Genomic DNA, 19,381 nt, shown 5'->3' with positions numbered 1-19,381 from the left:
ACTACAGGCCAGATATTTCAAGCTTTAAAAAGTGATAAAGTGGAGATTGATAAACAACCAGCCAATCAGCTTCTACCTGTCATTTTTCAAAACCAGCCTATGACATGGCAGGTAGGCGCTGATTGGCTGGCTGTTTATCACTCTCCAATTTATCACTTTAAGAAGCTTGATACATCTGGGGAGGAAGGCTTCTGCTACTGTGCAGCAGCAGTCTCTGCCCTGATTTGCTGCATGCCACACTCCTGTGCTCTGCTGCTAGAGCTTACAGCTGTAAGCATAAGGAAAGTGCCATGGCAGGGAAGAGGTGATCAGTCTGTGGATCTGCACCCTCATGCACTCTTAACTCTTTGCATAGGTTTATTTCTAGATTAGCAGTTATTTATATAACGCACACATATTCCACAGCGCTTTACGGAGAATATTTGAGCATTCATGTCAGTCACAGTGGAGCTTACAATCTATATTCCCTACCACATGTACACACACACACATACATTCTTTAATTTTTGTTGGGAGCCAATTAACTACCAGTATTTTTTTGGATTTTTGAAGGAAACCAGAGTACCTAGAGTAAACCCATGCAAGCACAGGGAGAATATACAAACACTGCACATTTAGGGCCATGGTGGGAATCGAACCCATGACCTCAGTGCTGTTAGGCAGTAATGCTATCCATTTCACATTACCATAATAAATTTACTAGGCCCCATTTCAAATCCAAATGTAACTAAAACTTTGATTGTCTAGGAAGCGGACACATGCTATAGAGCTAATGTACAGTTTGACATAAGCGCAATATGACAGTCTGCTGAAAGAAAGCGGTTTCCCAGTTAATTCTGTAATAGGGAAGGAATTTTTTCTTATTTAGTATTTCATTTTTTTATATGCCTTTTAAATGGTAAATGCAACATTATTATATACTAATAACACTGTCAATGCATAGACTGTAACTTTATCATTAAATGCTACCACTTCGATGCCTTCTACTGTGCATACAGCAGGAAAATATAGATGTCTATGCACTAACCCTTGGAGAGAGATAAAGTGGATTGAAATAAATTACCAGCCACATCCTCCGCAAGTCAAATCGCAGCTCTCCCAGGAGGGGGCAGGATTAAATGATACAAAACACTGAATTTTGCATCCTTTTAGCCCTGCCCCTTCTCATGGACCTGCACTTTGTGGTTTTGGTACTTGTTTCTTAGTACGGCCACAATCGCGGGCATTGTGTACCTTAAAGTTAAGGTACACGATGCCCGCGATGGACCCGATTTCCTTTGAAATCAGGTCCATTTTTGCCATCAAAGGCAAAATCGCGGGCATCGCGTCGGTCGCGGCCATTAACATTGCCCCTGACGCGACCGACGCGATGCCCGCGATTTTGCCATAGGCCCGAAGCGTGGCGAGGGGACGCGTATACCTGTGAAGTAATATGCGTCCCCTCGCGGGGCTCGCTGCGCTCGCCACGCTTCGGGCTTAGTGGCTCCCTGCGCTCGCCACTCTTTATATTCTCAATTCCACGCCGACGTGGATAGTAGGGGAATGAAAAGGTCGGAGGACACGCACCGCCGCCCCTCGCGGGCTCACTGCGCTCAATCGTGGGGTGGCGTTGAGGGTGTCAAATTGGGGGTGTAGGGAATTTTTTACATTGAATCTAATGTAAAATCGGGTCCCAGGGACCCTATTCACATTTGATTCAATTAAAAAATCGCGTCGGTCGCATCGCATGTGATTTGGTCGCATGCGATGCGACCGACGCAATTTTTCCGACACAACCACCCCGATGGAAATCGGGGTGGCCATGCTAGAAAAAAAGTACCGTGGTTTTTACCCATAACAACCAATCCCAATGGTTACAATTGTATAATAAATGTACATCTGAAAACAAAGGGTAGGGAACCACTCTACAATCCATTTAAATTACCTGCTCATGTTTTTATTTCTCCCAAAACAGTTGTATTATTATTTGAGTTGAACATTTTCACTTGATCTTAAGCTGGGTACACATCTATACAATCTTGGTTTTCTTTCAAGCGTTTGATCGACCATCCACACGATCAACCATCCACAAACACCAGCCGATACGCACCTATACAATTTTACTTGCGACGTTCGATTTACTCCCGACCAAACAATCGCAAGAAAAAGATTGTACCACCGGACACGCTCTCTCGATTTGGGCTATTGACACGTCATATATAAACAACATTATCATAATGGGCTGGGTTAAGGGTATACAAAAGAGGCGTGAGTACAGAACCTAAACAAAAGTGATTTGTTTTACATCAGTGCTGGCTGGGCAGAGAACACGTTCATGCGTGCGTACTGTGTGTTTTCTATCACTCCCAAAATGGTCAAAATTATAAAACAGATCATAGCAGATATATTTTATATATATATATATATATATATATATATATATATATATATATATATATATAGATAGATAGATAGATAGATATATATATATACACATATATTTAATATATACTTCCTATTGAAATGCTATAAAGAATAGTGGAAATGAAGGTATACATATTTAAATGATTATTTCTTAAAATATCCAAGATATGGCAGGAAAATATAATGAGCTTTGGGAGTATAATCGCAAGAACGGCCAGCATATTGTTCGAACGTGCGTACACTTTTGTTCCAATATGGGCCCGGCTGGTCGGATGAATATTAAGCAGCACTGAACCTTCGACAGACTATGGACGGACAAGATCGTTTATCGATCGTACAGCAGGAATCGGGACAGCGTACACACCTATACAATCAAACGCCCTTCCGTCCGAGATCGAAAGAACATATAGATGTGTAACCAGCTTTATTGATGATGATTTTGTTTATTTTATCCTTTTCCATTGTTGATTTACTGTTTAAAAAATAGGTTGATGGGACACTACTGGCTATTCCAAAATGTCTGTATAATACATTATTTGTGTTACTTTTCGTATAAATTTTATACTAAATTATCCGGCATTTGCTTTGAACATATAATTGGGTTCCATTTTTATGCTGTGGGTTGTTCACAGCATTGAGATGACTCAATTATAAGGTCTGAGACTGCTGCTGAATTGATTAAAGGGAAATTATCACCTTTATTGCAAGTCATGTTGTTAAATAGAGCGTGGTATAAAAATGAATGTTCCTGAGGTGGAACTGATTACTGCTTTAGTTGCCATGCATGTTTGTTTCTGAAAAACACATAATCATTCTTGAGATGTAGACCTCAATCTGTTGATGCCACTATAGCATTAACTGTGATAATGTGTGGTAGTTGTGGGTCATCAGGCATTCACAGATTTGCACAGGTTTATTGTACAATACCAAAGCAATTCTATGTCAGTCAACAACATAAAGATATTTGTCCAGATGTACTAAGCCATAAAAAGTGATGAAGTGGAGAGTGATAAAGTACCAGCCAATCAGCATGTTACAGGTGAGTTCAAATAATGACAGTTAATAACTGGTTGTTTGGTATGTTATGACTCTCCACTTTATCACTTTTCAATGCTTAGTACATCCGGCCTGTTGTGTAAGGAATCCAATGTCAAAGATCAGTTCCAATGCTTTTTTTAGTAGTTCTTTCCTAGACAACTGCTATTGATCACTGATGTTGACTGCAATTAATAACATTCAATATGTTGACACCACTGTTACAATGGAGTGCTCACTACCAATGGTGACTGTTGTCCATAAGCTGCAGCTCAGTCCACTTATAGCAGTGGGGGGCAGGTTAATACCCATATGTAAGCTTTAATGTACCTTAAAAGTACGTTTTAAAGTGTATAAAACGTGTGTTGGCAGCAGCTCCATCTCCACTGCATCTACCAGGATGCAGCTCTCAGCTTCTATAACCTGCCCCCATTTCCTCAGTGGCTATTAACAAGGATCCCCTTTATTCCCCTAATACACCACCTGAACCAATGTTATGCTGTATTCTCATCCTATATTTGGAAGGTATAGCATCCTACACTAGCCAAAATGCACATAATTAGATCCAAAATTAAAGGTGGGTTAGCTGCTCCTAACTTGGAATTTGATGCCTTTTAGATCTCCATAAAGATTAGCTCCTTACCCATGCAAGCCTTGGGTAGACATTTAATGGCATTTGTCCTTCCCCTGTTCATTTGCAGGATATTTTATGGGTGGACTTCACACACAGACCAGTAAAGCGTGCACTGCCCTGAAGGATTGTAGAGTTCCTGGTAACATGGGGAAAATATGATGTCTTGTGGTACTGTATCTGAGACCTCATTAGATTTCAATATTTCAGGAAGAATCTGAATATGAGTCTTTTAAGTCGGTTTTCCGAAGAGACTTCTATAGATACTTACAATTCAAATAATGGCTCCGCTCATCAGCCCTTTGCATATGTTTTATATACTACTATTATTCGAAAGGGATGCATACGGTAATATATGGTACAAGATCTTATTATCTCCAATTGAGGAAGTGACATTTGGAACTCAGTTTATGCGTGGGAACAGGAACTGCAGTGGGAGCTGATTTTTTGAGAACATGTGAAAAAAGTTTATATGTATAAACCAATCAGAAATGCTCCTTAAGGTGGTTCATAGGATGTACTCCCCCTCAGATAAACTTCATAAATTCTATCCTCTGTATTCTGAAGGGTGGGGTATATATATGTTGTTACTGTACTGCGATGTAACAGCTGGGCATGAAGATTTTTTACTTGAATAAGTATGTTGCAAAGACTGAGCCTCCTTCTCACCCTCAAATTGTCCTCCTTCATTGTCATCCCCATTGTGTATTGTCTCAGAGCATTCTCATTGCTACTAGATGGGCATTTGGCACAATTTTGGAAATGTTTAGATCCCTTTCCCTTTACTAATGTTATTCCCTACCCATAGAAGTTATAAATACAAATGTTGGGGTTCCCATATTCAGTATCTGTCTCATCCCCTTAAATGAAGGCTCTGGTTCGATTATTTCTTCAAACACCATTGCCATCCTTGTTATCCTCCTAATCTTTGAAATGTCCGGTATTGCTCCTTCTTTATTGTCTTTCTCCTGTTCTTATATGTAAGCTTCCATATACTCGGGGTCTCTATCCATAAAGTGGTTTTGACATTTTGTGGTTACAACATTATGTGGTTACGGGAGAAGAAAGACTGCATCCATGTGCCGTGTAAATGGCAACAGACTGGGAATAACCCAGTACAGAGCCACTGCGAGAACAGGGTCTGACCCGGATTGCAACAATGTTCCAAAGCCAGGGTCGGAAACGTGACTTTGGTGGAAAAGGGAATTAGTAGTTTCAGAATTAAACTTGGCCATTTCAAATTGTGTCAGCCAATCAGATGTAACCCTTTCCAAAGTGTGCACAAGATGCCATTAGCTTTTAGCTAATCCTTCTAATACCCACTTACTCCGCATACCATGGACCCGTTTGGATTGTCTGCATATTTTGAATCTCCATATTGTGCTGTGATGCTGATGAACATATTACAGAACTAAGCTGATGCTTATTAAACCCTACAACCATGATGAGTCACTTGCGCATGACCTCATTCCTGAGGCTTCTGCTGTATTCCGTTAGCTGCATGTGTTCTATAAACAAATGTCAAGGAGTCTGTGTATAAACTCGGAATCCACATCTGACAAAATATTAGTGACTTAGGTTTTGCAGAATACAAGCATTGGAAATGGAAAATGAATAAAGCCAGTTTATGTTTCAGTTTGATAACTACATCTGACATATCTCTCCGTCTTCATTCTTTAATCATCTGCCTGTGTACACTGACTGTGCCCAGAGCTGAGCTACACGATGGTAGATAATCCTGCTCTTATAGGCCTTCGTCTAGTTATGTCCTGATAAGAGTGCTATATTTAACATCCGTAATTGCTGTAGTGTTTGCAGAATAATAACCTAGCCATCAGATGCTAAGAGATGTTATGTAACAGTCATTCCCAGTATTGGGAACTATATTAATGCATCTATTTTATTTGATCTCACAATCTGGAAAAGCCAGCACTAATCTATAAATAAACTGGGATAGTTAAACCCTTTTAAGAAGATTGTTGATCTAGTGATGCTTTTGGATGTAAATCAAATCACTCGCTGGTTGTTTCTACTGAAAGGACAAAATGAAATGCTGTTCCTGTGTAACCTGGCTTTGGCTATAAAGTATTATAATTAAGGTGTTTGCTCACAGGTGCTTGCAGGTGCTGTGAGAGTCACAGGTGATGAGTGTGACATGAGTCATGTAGCATTCCGGTGCGTAGCCTGCAAGCGCTGGGTTTGTGTATCTGCATTTTTTTAATCAATCGTTTTTATTGGCAAAATCAAAATATATGGGTACAGATAGAAAAAAAGGAGCAGGGCAGGGACACATGATAGTGTATCTACATTTGAACATTTTACATGGGCATAAGATGACAAAGTCCCAACTGATAGCACACTATGCACCTGTACAGATTTCATGTTATGCAAAGGATCTGCAAAAGATTATTTGCCGATGGATTAGCTAATTAAAGCAGCAACAGTTGCTGTTTCTCTGTGCCAGTCTGCAATTGTAGGCTGGAATTGTAGCTGCGCTGTCACTGACATAGAGAGATAGGGGGAAATTTACTAACAATTCATATTTTTGGAAATGTCACCACATCGAATGGCTTTGTGCATGTTTGTGGTGTGACGTGTTTGGTCGAGTATGTATAATTTACTAAGATGTCATATTTTTAGCGTTCGGATTCCATACGGACGCACATACATACTTTGCCATGGTTCGTACTATCGCATAAATCATATAAAATATGCCCACCATTGGTAAAAAACACTTTTCACATCAACATTGCTTGAAAGTTCCTGACATTGGCGTGAATTTGCAACCCTCTTCCTTCCTTGTGGGTTTAGCTAGGAGAGGAGACAGTGAGGAGTGCTGTTGGTGAGTAGTGGTTGGTTGTTTTTGTGTGCTTACTGGCCTTTAATAGGCAGCACACATGAGCACAGATGATTGTTGAATTTGGTTCAGATGTAAAACGTGCATCAAAAATGTGTTCTACTTGAAATTCGTAATAAATATGGATTTCTAAGAAATACTAACGAAAATATGAATCTTTAGTAAATTTGCCGATACCATTGAAATGAATGGGGATTTACGGACGTATTCTATCGATGGTGTATTTAGTCACATTTTTTGGAGCTACCAGAAAATACGAACGGCAAAAATACGAACTGTACACATTTCAGCCTTAGTAAATTATACAATGTGTGAAATACGAACGTATTTCACATCGAAAGGGTACGAATATGACCATTCATACCCATTCAATCTTAGTAAATGTTCCCCATAGCATCCATAGTATGGATGGCAAGAGGCAGATCAAGTTACATGAATTCATAAAAAATTTGCATCTCCATTATTAACCAATGTTAAAAGGGATGTGTTAAATAGAAGTCCCCGAATAGACAGTGCTTAGTGTGCATTGGCCTTAGGAAACAGAAAAATACCAAGGGGTACAGTATATTCAATTGATGCCGAATCCATTCCGACATTCTTTTGCCGGAATGGATCCTGTATCCATTATTCAATCAGCGGCCAAATCCGGATTTCGGATTTGGCTGCTGATTGATGCTCACCCGGCCCGGCGCAGGGACCGTGTGAGTGCAGTGACGGGAGGCAGCGGGAGGCTGGACTGGGCCGCAGGGACAGGTGAGTGCGGCGGGCAGGTTACGGGTGGCAGCCGGAGGGTACGGGAGGGGGATGGGGTTGGTGACAGACAGGAGGACGGCACCTTGTAAACTGCTGCTCACCGGGCGCCATCCTCCCTGACTTAATCCGGCATATTTTCATATCGGATTGAGATTGCTGGAAACATGGCCAAAACCTTTCGGTTTTGTCATTGTTTCCGTCAAAAGCAGGAGGATTAACCCCTTCCCGACATTTGACGTACATTTACGTCATGGTCGGGAAGTACTTCCCGACACATGGCGTAAATGTACGTCATGGCATTTAACTGTCACCGCGTCTATAGACGCGGTGACAGTTTCAACATGTCTGCTGTCCCTGACAGCAGACATGTCCGTGCATGCCCAGGGGGGGCTGCGATGCCGCCCCCCCGTCGGCGATCGCTGTGATTGGCTGTTCAGTGTGAACAGCCAATTACAGCGTTTTCCTGTGTCACCGGCGAATAACGTTCGCCGGTGACACGGGATCAGAGGTGATTGGTGCTGTAAAGTACAGCACCAATCACCGCGGGGTGTAAGGGTGACACTGGTGTCACCCCACCGCACCCCGCCCCCAAAGGCCGTGATTGGTTCGTCGGACCGACGGACCAATCACAGCCAAGGAGGGGGATTTAAACTAACGGTGACTGCACTGCAGATGCCATTCCGGTCTGGAATAGCGTGCAGTGCGGTCACCGTACCTCCCTGCCGCCATACTGACCAGAACCTTGCTCCATAGCTTGCTCCATACTTACCTGATCGCTGCTTCATCACTGCTTCCTGGATCCTGTTACTACTTGTGCCTTCCTGTGAAATTGTGCTGCTGCAGTGTACTAGCTAGATAGAGAGAGATAGATAGAGAGAGATAGATAGAGAGATAGAGAGAGATAGAGAGAGATAGAGAGAGATAGAGAGAGATAGAGAGAGATAGAGAGAGAGATAGTGTCAGAGAGTGCTATATTTTGTGCTGCTGCAGTGTGATCTAGTTATAGATAGAGAGAGAGAGATAGAGAGAGAGAGATAGATAGAGAGGCCTAGTGACAGAGTGCTATATTTTGTGCTGCTGCAGTGTGATAGTTATAGAGAGATAGAGAGAGATAGAGAGAGAGATAGTGTCAGAGAGTGCTATATTTTGTGCTGCTGCAGTGTGATATAGTTATAGATAGAGAGAGATAGAGAGAGAGAGATAGATAGAGAGGCCTAGTGACAGAGTGCTATATTTTGTGCTGCTGCAGTGTTATAGTTATAGAGAGATAGAGAGAGATAGAGAGAGAGAGATAGTGACAGATTGTGCTATATATTTTTGATATAACTGACTGCTGCCCCCTTCTTTTGTGCTGATCAGTATAAATTAACTGATCAGCAACTTTTTGGGGGCGCAGTTTTTTTTTTATATATAGATATACCTGTCAGTGCTGCTGCTGCAGTGTCATAGAGTGATAGATAGTGAGAGATAGAGAGATAGAGAGAGATAGTGACAGAGAGTGATAGAGAGTGCTAAATTTTTTGTCTGCTGCCCCCGCCTTTTGTGCTGATCACTATATCTGAGGTGATCAGCAACTTTTTTGGGGGTACAGAGGTTTTTTTTTTTTATATATACCTGTCAGTTGCACCAAAGGTTGTGCACCTGCTGCACCTCACTGGTAATCAGTGTCGCATCACTGATCACCTTTTTTTTTTTGTGTGTGTGCTGTGGGGTCTTTTTTTAATTTTTTTTTTACACACACTGTGATTTTGTGGGTGTCCTGTGGCCGCTGTGCGCTGATCAGTGACGTACATCACTGATCATCTTTTTCGGCACAGGGTTGATCTATATTTTTTTTTTTTTTTGATCAAATTCCTGTTGCCTTTGAGCGCTGTTCAGTGACAGACGTTACTGACCAACATCTGTGCTCAATTTTTGGCGCAGGACCTTTTTTTTTTTTTTAACCCCTTAAATTTTTTATTTTTAACCCCTTCATTTTTTTTTTTTTATTGGTATAAAGTATTTTTTTTTTTTCTGCACCACATACACACTACACACTACATACCCCCCGGATTGAAATAAAGTTTGTACCCCCCCCCTACACTATACACGTGTTGAAACATTTCACTACCAGTAACACAAAAATAAAAATGGCATCCCAAATGTCCTCCCAAATGTCCTCCCAAATGTCCTCCCAGTCATCCAGGAGAATGTATTCAGCGGAGGAGGCATATGCCCTGCTTGCTTCTGACTCTGACACAGCCAGTGATGCAAGCGGGGAATTTGAAGGATTCGCCTTAAGCTCCTCTTCCTCCTCTGGTGATGAGGGACCCCCTCAAAGACGCCCCCGTAGAGCAGCTGAGACCCCCCCCCCAATAATTGATCTCGTATGGACCCCACCACCAGACAATTTTGAGCCCCAGGTTCCTGAGTTTTTGGCCATGCCAGGAATCCAATTTGATTCCACAGGTCTCAGAGAAATTGACTTTTTCAAATTATTTTTCTCTGATGATTTTATAAATTTAATGGTGGACCAAACTAATTTATATGCCCAGCAGTTTATTGCTCAAAACCCCACGTCATCATTTGCTAGGTGGACCCCTGTAGATGCAGTAGAGATGATGACGTTTTGGGGTCTGGTGTTTCATATGGGCATAGTAAAAAAGCCAGAAATTAGGCAATATTGGAGTACAGATGTTCTGTACAGTACTCCATTTTACCGTATGGCCATGACCCGGACTCGATTTGAGACAATTCTTAAATTTATACATTACACCGATAATGCACAGTGCCCACCCAGAGATGATCCCACCTTTGACCGGCTATTCAAAGTCAGGCCGGTCATTGATCATTTCAGTGCCAAATTTGAAGAGGTGTACATCCCTGAAAAATTTATTTGTATCGACGAGTCCCTTATACATTTTAAAGGAAGGGTTAAATTCCGCCAGTACCTTCCCAGTAAGAGGGCAAGGTATGGCATAAAAATGTACAAACTGTGTGAAAGCACCTCAGGGTACACCCACAGGTTTAGGGTTTATGAAGGGAAGGATTCAAGAATTGAACCGCCAGAATGCCCCCCCTCCCTCGTAGGTGTTAGTGGGAAAATTGTCTGGGATTTAGTGCACCCCTTCCTGGATAAAGGTTATCACCTCTATGTGGATAACTTTTACACCAGCATCCCCCTGTTTAAGGCCCTTGGTTCAAGAGGTACAGCAGCTTGCGGTACTGTGCGCAAGAACCAAAGAGGCCTCCCAAAAACGCACATTGCCCAAGTAATGAGAAGGGGTGAAAGCAGGGGAATATGCACCGAAAATATGTTGTTGGTCAAATATAAGGACAAGAGGGATGTCCTTATACTGACAACAATTCACGGAGACAGTACCACCTCCGTCCCTGTACGAGGTACCAGTACCCACACCTCAAAACCTAATTGTATCCTGGATTACAATAGGTACATGGGCGGAGTGGATCTTTCAGATCAGGTACTGAAGCCGTACAGTGCCCTGCGGAAAACAAAAATCTGGTACAAGAAGGTGGCCGTGTATATCATCCAGATGGCACTGTATAACGCTTACGTGCTATTCCGTTCTACCGGCCAGAGGGGGACATTTATGCACTTTCAAGAGGAAGTCATAAAGGGCCTAATATTTGGGAACCAGCAGGCAGAGGGCCCCAGTACTTCTAGTACTGGCCCCCGTATTGTACCAGGGCAGCATTTTCCTGATGAAATCCCCTCCACTGGAAAAAAGGGCAGGACACAAAAAAGGTGCAAAGTTTGCTATAAAAAGGGAATAAGAAAGCAAACTATTTTCCAGTGTGACACTTGCCCCGACAAACCCGGCCTATGTATAAAGGAGTGTTTTAAAATATACCACACATCTATGGAATATTAGGTTCATAATTTCACCGTGCTTCGGGGGTCTTGCTAATGCCACATAGCACCCACCATTCATTCCACCAGAATCTGAGCCGCAAAATCCAAAAATCACTCCTTCCCTTCTGAGTCCTGCCATGCACCCAACTGGTATTTTTTGGTCACATGTGAGGCATTGCCGTACTCGGGAGAAATTGGGGCACATATTTTGGGGTGCTTTGTCTCCTTCATTCCTTGTGAAAATGAAAAATTTTGAGCCAGAACTGCATTTTTGTGTAAAAAAATGTAATTTTTCATGTTCACTGCCCACTTGTATCAAAATTGGTGAAACCCCTGGGGGTTTGAAATGTACACTATACCCCTAGATGAATTCCCTGAGGGGTGTAGTTTGCAAAATGGGGTCACTTGTGGGGGGGTTCCACTGTATTGGTGCTTTGGGGGTCTTGCTAATGCGACATAGCACCCACCATCATTCCACCAGAATTTGTGCTGCAAAATCCAAATATCACTCCTTCCCTTCTGAGTCCTGCCACTTTTTGGTCACACATGAGGCATTGCCGTACTCGGGAGAAATTGGGGCACAGATTTTGGGGTGCTTTGTCTCCTTCATTCCTTCTGAAAATGAAAAATTTTGAGCCAGAACTGCATTTTTGTGTAAAAAAATGTAATTTTTCATTTTCACTGCCCACTTGTATCAAAATTGGTGAAACCCCTGGGGGTTTTAAATGTACACTATACCCCTAGATGAATTCCCTGAGGGGTGTAGTTTGCAAAATGGGGTGACTTGTGGGGGGGTTCCACTGTATTGGTGCAACATAGCACCCACCATTCATTCCACCAGAATCTGTGCTGCAAAATCCAAAAATCACTCCTTCCCTTCTGAGTCCTGCCATGCACCCAACTGGTATTTTTTGGTCACATGTGAGGCATTGCCGTACTCGGGAGAAATTGGGGCACAGATTTTGGGGTGCTTTTTCTCCTTCATACCTTCTGAAAATGAAAAATTTTGAGCCAGAACTGCATTTTTGTGTAAAAAATGTAATTTTTCATTTTCACTGCCCACTTGTATCAAAATTGGTGAAACCCCTGGGGGTTTGAAATGTACACTATACCCCTAGATGAATTCCCTGAGGGGTGTAGTTTGCAAAATGGGGTCACTTGTGGGGGGGTTCCACTGTATTGGTGCTTGGGGGGTCTTGCTAATGCGACATAGCACCCACCAAAATTCCACCAGAATCTGAGCTGCAAAATCCAAAAATCACTCCTTCCCTTTTGAGTCCTGCCATGCACCCAACTGGTATTTTTTGGTCACATGTGAGGCATTGCCGTACTCGGGAGAAATTGGGGCACATATTTTGGGGTGCTTTGTCTCCTTCATACCTTCTGAAAATGAAAAATTTGGAGCCAGAACTGCATTTTTGTGTAAAAAAATGTAATTTTTCATTTTCACTGCCCACTTGTATCAAAATTGGTGAAACCCCTGGGGGTTTGAAATGTACACTATACCCCTAGATGAATTCCCTGAGGGGTGTAGTTTTCAAAATGGGGTGACTTGTGGGGGGGTTCCACTGTATTGGTGCTTGGGGGGTCTTGCTAATGCGACATAGCACCCACCAAAATTCCACCAGAATCTGAGCTGCAAAATCCAAAAATCACTCCTTCCGTTCTGAGTCCTGCCATGCACCCAACTGGTATTTTTTGGTCACATGTGAGGCATTGCCGTACTCGGGAGAAATTGGGGCACAGATTTTGGGGTGCTTTTTCTCCTTCATACCTTCTGAAAATGAAAAATTTTGAGCCAGAACTGCATTTTTGTGTAAAAAAATGTAATTTTTCATTTTCACTGCCCACTTGTATCAAAATTGGTGAAACCCCTGGGGGTTTGAAATGTACACTATACCCCTAGATGAATTCCCTGAGGGGTGTAGTTTTCAAAATGGGGTGACTTGTGGGGGGGTTCCACTGTATTGGTGCTTGGGGGGTCTTGCTAATGCGACATAGCACCCACCAAAATTCCACCAGAATCTGAGCTGCAAAATCCAAAAATCACTCCTTCCGTTCTGAGTCCTGCCATGCACCCAACTGGTATTTTTTGGTCACATGTGAGGCATTGCCGTACTCGGGAGAAATTGGGGCACAGATTTTGGGGTGCTTTTTCTCCTTCATACCTTCTGAAAATGAAAAATTTCGAGCCAGAACTGCATTTTTGTGTAAAAAATGTAATTTTTCAATTTCACTGCCCACTTGTATCAAAATTGGTGAAACCCCTGGGGGTTTGAAATGTACACTATACCCCTAGATGAATTCCCTGAGGGGTGTAGTTTTCAAAATGGGGTGACTTGTGGGGGGGTTCCACTGTATTGGTGCTTGGGGGGTCTTGCTAATGCGACATAGCACCCACCAAAATTCCACCAGAATCTGAGCCGCAAAATCCAAAAATCACTCCTTCCGTTCTGAGTCCTGCCATGCACCCAACTGGTATTTTTTGGTCACATGTGAGGCATTTCCGTACTCGGGAGAAATTGGGGCACATATTTTGGGGTGCTTTTTCTCCTTCATACCTTCTGAAAATGAAAAATTTTGAGCCAGAACTGCATTTTTGTGTAAAAAAATGTAATTTTTCATTTTCACTGCCCACTTGTATCAAAATTGGTGAAACCCCTGGGGGTTTGAAATGTACACTATACCCCTAGATGAATTCCCTGAGGGGTGTACTTTGCAAAATGGGGTGACTTGTGGGGGGGTTCCACTGTATTGGTGCAACATAGCACCCACCATTCATTCCACCAGAATCTGTGCTGCAAAATCCAAAAATCACTCCTTCCCTTCTGAGTCCTGCCATGCACCCAACTGGTATTTTTTGGTCACATGTGAGGCATTGCCGTACTCGGGAGAAATTGGGGCACAGATTTTGGGGTGCTTTTTCTCCTTCATACCTTCTGAAAATGAAAAATTTTGAGCCAGAACTGCATTTTTGTGTAAAAAAATGTAATTTTTCATTTTCACTGCCCACTTGTATCAAAATTGGTGAAACCCCTGGGGGTTTGAAATGTACACTATACCCCTAGATGAATTCCCTGAGGGGTGTAGTTTTCAAAATGGGGTGACTTGTGGGGGGGTTCCACTGTATTGGTGCTTGGGGGGTCTTGCTAATGCGACATAGCACCCACCAAAATTCCACCAGAATCTGAGCTGCAAAATCCAAAAATCACTCCTTCCGTTCTGAGTCCTGCCATGCACCCAACTGGTATTTTTTGGTCACATGTGAGGCATTGCCGTACTCGGGAGAAATTGGGGCACAGATTTTGGGGTGCTTTGTCTCCTTCATACCTTCTGAAAATGACAAATTTGGAGCCAGAACTGCATTTTTGTGTAAAAAAAATAATTTTTCATTTTCACTGCCCAGTTGTACCACAATTGGTGAAACCCCTGGGGGTTTGAAATGTACACTATACCCCTAGATGAATTCCCTGAGGGGTGTAGTTTGCAAAATGGGGTCACTTGTGGGGGGGTTCCTAACTTTTAGCATCTTATGGTGCCTTGAAACCTACATGGTGCCTAAAAAATAATCTCATAAAAAGGAGGCTCCAAAATCAAGTAGGTGCTCCTTCTATTATGAAGCCTGTGGTTTGGTCACCGTGCACACTAGGGCCACATATAGGATATTTATGAAAACAAAAGAATTGGGGGAATCAATTTTTAGTCACATTTCTCTAGTAAAATGTACTGTGTTCCTTATAAAAATGTATTAAAATTGCAAATCTGCAAAAAAAAAGAAATTTTGAAATTTCACCTACACTTTGTTTTAATTCCTGTGAAACACCTAAAGGGTTAACAAACTTCCAAAATGCTGTTTTGAATACTGTGAGGGGTGCAGTTTTTGAAATGGCATCATTTATGGGGGTGTCTCACATACAAGTCCCTCAAAGTTACATCAGAACTGAACTGGTCCCTAAAAAAATCAGTGTTTGAAATTTTCTTGAAAATTTGAGAATTTGCTATTCATATTGTAAGCCTCCTAGTGTCCCAAAAAATTAAAAGGAAGTTGAAATAATGATGTCAACATAAAGTAGACATATGGTCTATGTTAGTTATTCACTATTTTGAGTGGTAAGATTATTTGTCTCACAAGCAGAAAATTTAACATTTTGCAAATCGCTAAATTTTCCATTTTTTCACGATATTTTGGTATTTTTCACAAAAAAACACAGACTGTATCGACCCAAATTTACCACTAATTTGAAGTACAATGTGTCACGAAAAAACAATCTCAAAATCACTGGGATAAGTAAAAGCAAAAAAAAGTTATCCCCACTTAAGTGAGACATGTCAGATTTGAAAAAAAGGGCTCTGTCAGGAACGCAAAAACTGGCTCTGTCAGGAAGGGGTTAAGAACTATTCCATAAAAAAACCAAAAAACAGCCAGCACTAAATAGGTCGGAACCCCTTCCGATCTATTCATGTCGAAACTGCGTCTTTTCGGCAAGGCAGCAGTTTCGACAGTGATTGAATATACCCCTAAATGAGTATGATTATATTAATCATTCAAGGTTTAAGGTGACGCCTTTACTAATGGTACTGCCACCACTGGTTTTGTGTCCAAAATGTGTTCCGTCTTCCATTTCCATGCGTTCACGGGGTCTATGAATATGGAAATGTACTTTCCTTTATAAGAGATAATCCCATGTCAGATCCAGACTTTGTTCCACAACAACTAAGTGCAATGATTACTGTTCAGTGCCTGTGTACTTGACACATATTCCAAGCCAGTGAGTGCAACCTATTTACAGTGTTTAGCCCAGTGATGCATCCAATGGAAAGTGAAATCTTCAACAACCTCAAAATGCTGTTACTAATTACTATGATTGCTGTACAGTAATGGGGCCTACACACATAGCAATCCCTGGGCATTTTCTAAGCGATCTCATTAGATTGCTTAGAAAATGCCCCTACATTGCTCCATGTGTAGTGATAGCGATGTGCAGCCCCATGTGTCGCTATCGTCCCAGTGATTAATATCCAGAACGCTATATACATCTGGTCCTGAAAGATTGCTCAGGGGCACAGCGCTGTGCAGTGCGCTGAGGAATCTGAGCGTTCTGAGCAATCAAAAAAACACATACTATCTGCATACGATCTGCTTATTACCACAACTCATCCCGACTGATCATATGTGCAGTACATAAGATCATAGGAGCGACCTCATGACCCGCACATCGCATCGTCATCATACCAAAAATACCTCACGATGTGCACACAATAGATTGCACACTTCGTCGAAATCATGCATTCAGGCCTAGAATCGTTCTGATGTGTAGCCAGCTTAATTCATTAATTCTGGAGAAAATACAGCACTTTCTATATAATGCATAGGACTCGTTCTCTTCTTGTTTAAACCCTGCATGTTCTATGGAGTAAGGAAAAAGTGTTTCCAAATAGCGATCAATGGACCGCACACCGCAACCGCCCCCCAGGCATGCAAATGGTTGTTTCACAGACATAAGGCACCTCTGTGTTGTCTTAGGTCTGCATGCGCCCTGTGCGTAAAGCGGGCGGGCAGCTGACTTCTGCTGACGTTAGCTGCCTGCCACCCCACCCGCACCTGCATCATCAACGAATTTCCATGGGAACGCCAAATATTCAATTCGCCATGGCCGCTCGCACCAAGCAGCTGCACATGCGCATAATGGTTTATGCGCATGCGCAGTCGCACACCATCGCTCCCATGCGCGAACACACAGGGGAGCGAATAGACCAGTTGTTCTCATCCAGGAGCCTTTAACTGTGGGTGTCTACACTTCATACCAGTGGTTCCCAAACTGTGTGCAGTGGCACCGTGCGGTGCCTCAAGATACTTAAAAATTATTCATGGTCATTGTGATAGACAACACCAGTTCTGGTGCTTTCAATAATAGAATACTGTATGTGGACAAACAGAATGAATCCTGTCCTCACTTCTTAACTGACCCTAACGATAACATAACAACACAATGTACTTACATTTAATATTTATTTCTAAAATTTCCAATAGAAAGTTTAGGCCTAGGGGTGCCTTTAAAAAAGTTCTGATACTGTAGCGTGCTGTGATTCAAGAAAGCTTGGGAACCCTTGTGGTACATTAACTTATAACAGTCTCCACAGTGTTTGGCAGGGCCTGCAAGGAAGTGAAGAGTCCTAATTAATCTGACATAGTTTCAGAAATATTTGTCTTTCACTGCTCCTTAATATCACACAGCTCAGGTCATGTGCTATGTTTTAATAGAAATGAAAGATTCATTTTATGAATACATGTTGCAGTATAGCAGTAAGTTACATAGAAGTAAGTCTGTGCTGTTTGAACAGTTCAAGGCAGTTACATCTAACAGTGCAGATGAAATGAATAGTCTGAATTGCTCTGCAGTTACCCTTGTTGTGACCCCATGTTAAGCAGTGTGTATGTATGATATCATACTATACGAAGTGTTGCATGCTGGTTAGATTTTTCAGTGTGCTTTGCAGCTTGAAAGATGTGCGTCTCAAAGTGAAAATTCTAGTAGATGTTCCATGTTGTAGTGACCTAGTTTAGCATGTTCCGCAGCAATTTCTAAGGAATTGAGCTGAAAGAGTGGTTGTACTTTGTTGTCAGTGTTGTCTTGCAGATTGCCAGGGAAAGATTTTTTTTTGCTTTGTTATCAAATAGGTTTAAGTGACACAACTTATATCTGGAATTGTTTATATAGATAAAATAACGCTTTTCAAAATATTCTTTACCAGTAAGGCAGCTTGAAGCAAATCCTTCAAAAGCTTATTTATTTATTTATTTATTTATTTATTTATTAAAAGATGCATATATAGTGCAGCATATTCCGTTGAACTTTACAATAGGAGACCGTTATACAACACACTGGGTATTTACAGACATTTATTATTATTTATTTATTAGCAGTTTCTTATATAGCGCATACATATTACGCAGCGCTTTACAGAGAATATTTGAACATTCACATCAGTCCCTGCCCCAGTGGAGCTTACAATCTATATTCCCTACCACATGTACACGCACACACAGACATTCTAGGGTTAATTTTTGTTAGAAGCCAATTAACCTATCTGTATATTTTTGGATTGTGGGAGGAAACCGGAGTACCCGGAGTAAACCCACGCAAGCACGGGGAGAATATACAAACTCCGCACAGTTAGAGCCATGGTGGGGATCCGTGCTGCCCCAAAACATTCAGAGGTATGAGGGCCCTGCTTTCAGTCTTACAATCTATAGGGAAATAGGCATGAATTCCACCAGAATGCAAAGGTTCCTGGAGTGCTGTATGATACGGTGACCCAGCAGTTTGGCCAGGGGTCAGGAGGATGGAAAATGTGAAAAAGAAAAAGAGGATATGTGTGGACTGTACAGTTGGGATGTGATTAGATAGGAACGGTATATGAAGTTTAAGTGGCTGGTTCTGGAATTTGATAAGCTTGCCTGAAGAGGTGAGTTTTCAGGGAACGCTTGTAGGTTTGGAGACTGGGGGAGAGTCTTATTGTGCATGGCAGAGCATTCCACAGAGTGGGTGCAGCCAGTTGAAAGTCCTGCAATCGGGAATGGGAGCGAGTAATGAGTGTGGATGAGAGACGTAGAGGTTGGGTTGGAAGATATTTTGAGATAAGAGGAAAGATGTATATTGGTGTAGTTTGGTTTATGGCTTTGTGTGAGTAAAATAATTCTGTATTGAATACAGGTAACCAATGAAGCGACTGACAGTAGCTTTGCAGACGATGAACGTCTGGCTAGGAAGATTAGCCTCGCAGCTGCAAAGCTTGTGATTGCCTCTGTGTTTGTGCATCTGTGAGAGAGAAAGACATGTAGTTTCAC

General features: G+C 42.0%; 1 protein-coding gene across 23 annotated transcripts in view; it reads left to right on the top strand.

Moving 5' to 3' along the window:
- EPB41L3 (erythrocyte membrane protein band 4.1 like 3) overlaps positions 1-19,381 on the top strand; it is a 262,411-nt gene that overhangs the window by 161,783 nt on the left and 81,247 nt on the right. The window lies entirely within an intron of this gene.

Source organism: Crinia signifera, chromosome 5, assembly GCF_055691185.1.
Source record: "Crinia signifera chromosome 5, ASM5569118v1, whole genome shotgun sequence".
In the NCBI taxonomy this organism is placed as follows: Eukaryota; Metazoa; Chordata; class Amphibia; order Anura; family Myobatrachidae; genus Crinia; species Crinia signifera.
Note: the sequence above shows the minus strand (reverse complement) of the source record. Positions and strands in the feature narration are given on the sequence as shown.